We start from the raw sequence: 9,134 nt of genomic DNA on the forward strand, positions 1-9,134 counted from the left end.
CCCTCTCTCTCTTCCTCTTCTTTTCTCTCTCTCTCTCCTCCCTTGTCACTCCGCCCCTCTCTCTTATCTTTTCCCTCTCTCTCACTTTCTCCCCCTTTTTACCCTTCTTTTCCCCTCCTTCTAGGCTCCCCTTCTCTCTCTCCCTCTCTCTCACTCTCTCCCCCTTTTTCTTTTTTTTTCTTTCTCTCTCTCTTTCACTAAAAAAAAAAAAAGAAAAAATGGTTGGGACTCGCAGGAATCAGGGATCAGATGACAATGGTACTGGTAGGGAGGAATGGATGGAGGAACAGTGGAAAAGGATAGAGCAAGAATGGGAGAGAAAATTAGGAGAGCTTTCTGAAAAAATGGAGAAAGAGCTCTCTGTGAAATGGGAAAAGAGGTTGGAGAAGGAGACGAAGAATTGGGAGGCACAAGTCGAAACTGCAGTAGCCAGGGTAAAGGTTCTAGAATTTGAGGTAAACAGGCTGAAGCAAGTCTCAGGGGTAGTAACCAGAGAAGACATACCATACGAAGCTGAGAGGCTGAACAGGAAGGAAGGAGATTTGAATTATGCTAAGGTCATATCAGCCTGCAAAGAAGGGCCAGGGAGTGAAAGGGAAGAGCAGATGGGTGCAGATGGAGAGGGAGATAGGTTGAATGCTGAGGCACAACCATGCTACCAAGAGCCAATGGAAAAATCAAGGGAGAAAATGACCACATACAGACAGGAACCAGAGTCACAGAGGGAGAGGCAATGGGAGGAGGAAAGGGCAAAATCAGTGATTATCCATGGGCTTCGGGAGAGAGAGGAAAGGACACACACTGAAAGACGGCAGGAAGAAAGAAAAGAGATTGAGAAAATCATCACGGAAATAGGGGGAGAAGACATGGATGAGATTGTAAATTTACAGAGAATAGGGGGGTACTCCAAGGGGAGAAAACGACCGATCAAGCTGATTCTCAGGACAGAAGCAGTGCGGAACAGGATCCTCCAAGAGAAACCACGGTTGAAAAGCTCGAAAGAGTACAAGAAGGTGTTCCTAGACAGAGACAGAACACGAACAGAGAGACAGCAGCTGAGGGAGAGGACAAAAAAGCGAAAGGAGCTAGGAAAGGAGACAAGGATGGAACCAGCAGAGGTCAGTCAGAGCAGAACAGAGCAGCAAGGGCAAGCACACACACAACTATCCTCAGAACCCCACAACCTATCACACCATCCCAACACACAATACAATCCATACCCACAGCTTCCACCCAACCCCCAACCATAGAATCCCACAGTATGCTACCAGGTCTCCCACCCCCACAGGCCCCCCAAACCACAGTGTTGGAAAGGAAACTGAAGGTATGGTACACAAACGCTGATGGAATAACAAACAAGTGGGAGGAGTGGCACGAAAGAGTCAAAGAGGCATCACCAGACATCATAGCGATCACAGAAACCAAGCTTACAGGTATGATAACAGATGCCATCTTTCCAGCGGGATACCAGATCCTGAGAAAAGACAGAAGGAACAGGGGGGGTGGAGGAGTGGCATTGCTGATCAAACACCGATGGAATTTTGATGAGCTGGAGAGAGGAGACAGCGGAGAAGAAAGTGATTACATAGCGGGAACGCTTCACTCTGGTGGTCCCAAGGTGATAATTGCAGTGATGTATAACCCACCACAGAACAGCAGGAGGCCAAGGCAAGAGTATGACGAGAGCAATAGAGCGATGGTTGACACACTGGCTGCAGTGACCTGAAGAGCTCATGCATGCAGGGCAAAGCTACTGATCATGGGTGACTTTAACCACAAGGAGATCGACTGGGAGAAATTGGAGCTACATGGGGGCCAAGATACATGGAGGGCTAAGATGATGGAGGTGGTATTGGAAAACTTCATGTACCAACACGTAAGGGACACTACAAGAGAGAGAGGAGAGGATGAACCAGCAAGACTGGACTTAGTATTCACCTTGAGTAGTGCAGATATTGAGGACATCACATATGAAAGACCCCTTGGGGCCAGCGATCATGTGGTTTTGAGCTTCGAATACACAGTAGAGCTACAAGTGGAGGGGGAAGCAGGAAGGCCAGGACAAATGAAACCAAACTACAGGAAAGGGGACTACACAGGAATGAGGAACTTCCTGAATGAGGTTCAGTGGGACAGAGAACTGGCAGGGAAGCCAGTTAATGAGATGATGGAATATGTAGCAACAATGTGCAAGGAGGCTGAGGAGAGGTTTATACCCAAGGGTAACAGGAATAATGAAAAAGCCAGGATGAGCCCATGGTTCACCCAAAGATGCAAGGAGGCAAAAACCAAGTGTGCTAGGGAATGGAAGAAATATAGAAGGCAAAGGACCCAGGAGAATAAGGAGAGCAGTCGTAGAGCCAGAAACGAATATGCACAGATAAGAAGGGAGGCCCAGCGTCAATATGAAAACGACATAGCAGCAAAAGCCAAATCTGACCCAAAGCTGTTATACAGCCACATCAGGAAGAAAACAACCGTCAAGGACCAGGTAATCAGGCTAAGGAAGGAAGGAGGAGAGACAACAAGAAATGACCGTGAAGTATGTGAGGAACTCAACAAGAGATTCAAAGAAGTGTTCACAGAGGAGACAGAAGGGGCTCCAGAAAGACGGAGAGGTGGGGTACACCACCATGTGCTGGACACAGTACACACAACCGAGGAAGAAGTGAAGAGGCTTCTGAGTGAGCTAGATACCTCAAAGGCAATGGGGCCAGATAACATCTCTCCATGAGTCCTGAGAGAGGGAGCAGAGGCGCTATGTGTACCCCAAACAACAATACTCAATACATCTATCGAAACAGGGAGATTGCCTGAGGCATGGAAGACAGCAAATGTAGTCCCAATCTTTAAAAAAGGAGACAGACATGAAGAACTAAACTACAGACCAGTGTCACTGACATGTATAGCATGCAAAATCATGGAAAAGATTGTCAGGAGAAGAGTGGTGGAACACCTAGAAAGGAATGATCTCATCAACAGCAGCCAACATGGTTTCAGAGACGGGAAATCCTGTGTCACAAACCTACTGGAGTTCTATGACATGGTGACAGCAGTAAGACAAGAGAGAGAGGGGTGGGTGGATTGCATTTTCTTGGACTGCAAGAAGGCGTTTGACACAGTACCACACAAGAGATTAGTGCAAAAACTGGAGGACCAAGCAGGGATAACAGGGAAGGCACTGCAATGGATCAGGGAATACTTGTCAGGAAGACAGCAGCGAGTAATGGTACGTGGCGAGGTGTCAGAGTGGGCACCTGTGACCAGCGGGGTCCCACAGGGGTCAGTCCTAGGACCAGTGCTGTTTCTGGTATTTGTGAACGACATGACGGAAGGAATAAACTCCGAGGTGTCCCTGTTTGCAGATGACGTGAAGTTGATGAGAAGAGTTCAGTCGATCGAAGACCAGGCAGAACTACAAAGGGATCTGGACAGGCTGCAGACCTGGTCCAGCAACTGGCTCCTGGAGTTCAATCCCACCAAGTGCAAAGTCATGAGGATTGGGGAAGGGCAAAGAAGACCGCAGACGGAGTACAGTCTAGGGGGCCAGAGACTACAAACATCACTCAAGGAAAAAGATCTTGGGGTGAGTATAACACCAGGCACATCTCCTGAAGCGCACATCAACCAAATAACTGCTGCAGCATATGGGCGCCTGGCAAACCTCAGAACAGCATTCCGACATCTTAATAAGGAATCGTTCAGGACCCTGTACACCGTGTACGTTAGGCCCATATTGGAGTATGCGGCACCAGTTTGGAACCCACACCTAGCCAAGCATGTAAAGAAACTAGAGAAAGTGCAAAGGTTTGCAACAAGACTGGTCCCAGAGTTAAGAGGTATGTCCTATGAGGAGAGGTTAAGGGAAATCAACCTGACGACACTGGAGGACAGGAGAGATAGGGGGGACATGATAACGACTTACAAAATACTGAGAGAAATTGACAAGGTGGACAAAGACAGGATGTTCCAGAGACTGGACACAGCAACACGGGGACACAGTTGGAAGCTGAAGACACAGATGAATCAAAGGGATGTTAGGAAGTATTTCTTCAGCCACAGAGTAGTCAGGAAGTGGAATAGTTTGGGAAGCGATGTAGTGGAGGCAGGATCCATACATAGCTTTAAGCAGAGGTACGATAAAGCTCATGGTTCAGGGAGAGTGACCTAGTAGCGACCAGTGAAGAGGCGGGGCCAGGAGCTTGGACTCGACCCCTGCAACCTCAACTAGGTGAGTACAACTAGGTGAGTACACACACACAAAAAAAAACACAAACACACACACACACACACACACACACACACACACACACACACACACACACACACACACACACACACACACACACACACACACACACACACACACACACACACACACACACACACATACACACACACATACACACACACACAGACACACACACACACACACACACACACACACACACACACACATCCACACAGACACACACACACACACATACACACACACAGACACACACACAGACACACACAGACACACACACACACACACACACACACACACACACACACACACACACACACACACACACACACACACTCACACACACACACACACACACACACACACACACACACACACACACACACACACACACACACACACACACACACACACACACACACACACACACACACACACACACACACACACACACACACACACACACACACACACACACACACACACACACACACACACAAAATTATCACCAATAATGAAGAACAGAAAACAGTGAAAAGAATCAGGGCAAACTGTGTGTACTCACCTAATTGCAGGGATCGAGACTCAGCTCCTGGCCCCGCATCTTCATCAAGTGCTTCTAAGTCCTCTCTCTTCCAGCTCCATAAGCTTTATCATACCTCATCTTAAAACTATGTATAGTTCCTGCCTCCACTACATCACTTGCTAGGCTATTCCACTCCCTGACAACTCTATGACTGAAGAAATACTTCCTAACATCTCTTTGACTCATCTGGGTCTTCAACTTCCAATTGTGACCCATTGTTTCTGTGTCCCATCTCTGGAACATCCTGTCTGTGTCCACCTTTTCTATTCCACGCAATATTTTGTATGTCGTTATCATGTCTCCCCTGACCCTCCTGTCCTCCAGTGTCGTCAGGCCGACTTCCCTTAACCTTTCTTCGTAGAACATTCTCCTTAGCTCTGGAACTAACCTTGTCGCAAACCTTTGCACTTTCTTTAATTTCTTGACGTGCTTGACCAGGTGTGGGTTCGAAACAGGAGTTGCATACTCCAGTATGGGCCTGACGTACAAGGTGTACAGTGTCTTGAACGATTCCTTACTAAGGTATCGGAACGCTGTTCTCATTTTTGCCAGGCGCCCATATGCTGCAGCAGTTATCTGGTTGATGTGGGCTTCCGGAGACGTGCTCGGTGTTATACTCACCCCAATATCTTTCTCCTTGAGAGAGATTTGCAGTCTTTGGACACCTGACCTATACTCCGTCTGCGGTCTTCTGTGCCCTTCCCCGATCTTCATTACTTTACATTTGGTGGGGTTAAAATCGAGAAGCCAGTTGCTGGACCAGGTGTCCAGTCTGTCCAGGTCTCTTTGAAGTCCTGCCTGATTCTCATCTGTGAACAGGGACACTTCTGAGTCTAACCCTTCCATCATGTCATTCACATATACCAAAAATGCACTGGCCCTAGGACCGACCCCTGTGGGCCCCTGCTCTCACAGGTCCCCTTTTACATCATCAGCCATGACTCGTTGTTGCCTCCCTGTCAGGTATTCTCTGATCCATTGCAGTGCCCTTCCTGTTATACGCGCCTGATTTTCTAGCTCCTGCACTAATCTCTTGTGAGGAACTGTGTCAAAGGCCTTCTTGCAGTCCAAGAAGATGCAATCAACCCACCCCTCTCTCTCGTGTCTTACTTCTGTTACTTTATCATAAAACTCCAGAAGGTTTGTGGCACAGGATTTGCCTTCCATAAATCGGTGCTGGTTGGCGTTTATTACTGTTCCGTTCCAGGTGCTCCACCACTCTCCTCCTGATAATCTTCTCCATGACTTTGCATACTATACACGTCAGTGACACAGGTCTATATTTTAGTGCCTCTTTTCTGTCTCCTTTTTTTAAAAATGGGAATTACATTTTCCGTCTTCCATACCTCAGGTAGTTGCCCAGTTTCGAGGGATGTGTTGAAGATTGTGGTTAGTGGCACACACAGCATATCCGCTCTAAGGACCCACGGGGAGATGTTGTCCGGTCCCATTGCATTTGAGGTATCCATGTCCCTTAGCAGCTTCTTCAACTCCTCCTCAGTTGTATATATGTCAACCAACACTTGTTGGTACATTCCTTGTTGGTGTCCCCCCTCTGTTCTGTCCTCCCAGAGACCTTCCTGTCTCCATTATAAATACTTTCTTAAATCTTATGTTGAGCTCCTCACATACCTCTTGATCGTTTCTTGTGAGTTCCCCACCTTCTTTCTTCAACCTGATCACCTGATCTTTGAATGTTGTCTTCCTCCTAATGTGGCTATACAGAAGTTTCGGGTCAGACTTGACTTTCGATGCTGTGTGGTTTTCGTACTGTCGCTGAGCCTCCCTCCTTACCTGTGCATATTCGTTTCTGGTTCTTCTACTAATTTCCTTATTTTTCTGGGTCCTTTGCCTCCTGTACCTTTTCCATTCTCTGGTGCACTTAGTTTTTGCCTCCCTACACCTTCGGCTAAACCAAGGACTCGCTTTGGTCTTCCCATTATTTCTATTGCCCTTGGGACCAACCTTTCCTCTGCCTTCTTGCATTTTGTTGTTATATATTCCATCATCTCGTTTACTGATTTTCCTACCAGTTCTCTGTCCCACTGAACCTCCTGCAGGAAGTTCCTCATACCTGTGTACTCCTCCCCCTCTTTTATAATTTGGCTTTTCCTATTCAATTTCTGTTACCCTCTCCACTTGTAACTCTACTATACATTCAAAACTCAGAACCACGTAATCGCTAGCTCCAAGGGGCCTCTAGTAAGTGATGTCCTCAATGTCTGAACTGCTCAGGGTGAACTCTACATCCAGTCTTGCTGGTTCATCCTCCTCTCTCTCTCTGGTATTGTCCCTGACATGTTGATGCATGAGGTTTGCCGGTACCACATCCATCGTCTTGGCTCTCCATGCTTCGGGACCCCCATGTGGCTCCAGGTTTTCCCAATCGATCTCCCTGTGGTTGAAATCGCCCATAACCAGTAACTTTGCTCTGCTCGAGTAAGCTCTTCTTGCCACTTCAGCCAGTGTGTCCACCATCACTCTGCTGTTTTCTTCGTACTCCTCTCTTGGCCTCCTGCAGTTCTGTGGTGGGTTATACATCACTCCAATGACTACTTTGTGTTCCCCAGACTGAATTGTACCAATCTCGTCCATACCTTCCATTTCCTCAAATCCCCATAGCTTTTTTTAATGAGCAGTGCAACCCCTCCTCCCCCTCCACTCCTTCTATCTTTCCTCAGGATCTGATATCCCGGTGGGAAGATTGCATCTGTTATTGTCTCAGTGGGTTTCCTTTCTGTGACTGCTATGATGTCTGGGGATTTCTCGCTGATTCTTTCGTGCCACTCCTCATATTTATTCGTTATTCCAAACCTTCAGCTCCTTTTCTATCATTGTGGTCCTGGGAGAATATTGGTGGGGGCCTATGGGGGATTGTGGTGTGAGTAGGGTTTGTGATGAGGGGGGTGGGGTCAGAATGCCCATAGGGGGAAGCTGTAGGGGTGAGGTTTGTGATGTGGGGGTTGATGGCAGAGGGAACAGTGTGTGGGTTTTGATTTAGATTGCTCAATTGCGTTTGGGTTGTCGCGATTGAAGTCCTTCTGCGGGAGTTTCTGGGGAGGAGTGTTTGCCCTTCCTCCTGTGTCTGGGTCCTGCTCATCTTCATCACTGCCTCTCGTTCCTCCTTGCATCTTTGCACCCTCTTTTTTTCAGTATAGTCCTTTCTTTTTGTGTTGTGTCGCGATCGAGGTACACTCTCCGGTACCCCGGTTTGTCCCTCAGTCGTGCTTTCTCTTGCAGGATCCTGGTTCGAGCTGATTCTTCCTTGAAAATTACTTTGACAGACCGTTTCCTTCCACTCACAAACCACCCAAATCTCCGAAAATTTGTCACCTGGGTCAAGTCGCCATCGCCTATTGTTTTCATGATGCCTTCAATCGCTTTTTCCTCCTCCTGTTTTCTTTCATCGTAGGTTTCCCCTTCAGCTTCTTGGACCCCGTAGACAAAAACTGACCTCTCCCTTCAGTCCCTGTCCTTTCTGAAACTTCAATGCTCAGTGAACTGTCTTCCATGATCAGCTGTTCCTTGCTACTGCAGTTGGCTGTTAGAGTCTCTGCATATAGCATACCTTCATTGTCTTCGGACCTGTCATTTGATCTTAGTGTACTCCTCGTCTTTTCCCTGGCCCCACGTGGGTCTGATAGGGCCTTCGCGTACGGCATATCTTCTTTGTTTCTTACCGTCCCCTTGACTGTGCCTGATGTAAAAGTTCCTGATGTCGCGTCTGTAGTGTGTGTGTGTATGTATGTGTGTGTGTGCGTGTGTGTGTGTGTGTGTGTGTGTGTGTGTGTGTGTGTGTGTGTGTGTGTGTGTGTGTGTGTGTGTGTGTGTGTGTGTGTGTGTGTGTGTGTGTGTGTGTGTGTTTGTGTGTGTGTGTATGTATGTATATCTGGGTAATTTTGTGTAAGTTACTAAGGGAAAACTCAGACTTAGCCTGGGATATATTAACAACCTTGGTGGGGAAATTTCTGTGACGGGGGAATATTACACAGTGTTGTCAGGCCGAGTTAAGGCTTCATACAGACTGGGGAAATTCGATAGTGGCGGTGGAATTATTAGGTCAGTGAGGGAATTTCTGTGTTTTGTGGCCACTTCTGTATATGTTGACCTGTGTTCACGGCGGGTGGGTTGTAAGGTTTCAAGTCTATCTACTACACGAAGGTTAGGTTGTCAGGTTTCAAGTCTATCTACTACACGAGGGTCATTAAGACTGCATGTCATCTGTACACCACAAGTCAAGAATACTTTAATACCTAAAATACTGATTAATGTAAACTACCAGTGTATATACACTGAAAT

This window comes from Cherax quadricarinatus, chromosome 62 (assembly GCF_038502225.1).
Source record: "Cherax quadricarinatus isolate ZL_2023a chromosome 62, ASM3850222v1, whole genome shotgun sequence".
In the NCBI taxonomy this organism is placed as follows: domain Eukaryota; kingdom Metazoa; phylum Arthropoda; class Malacostraca; order Decapoda; family Parastacidae; genus Cherax; species Cherax quadricarinatus.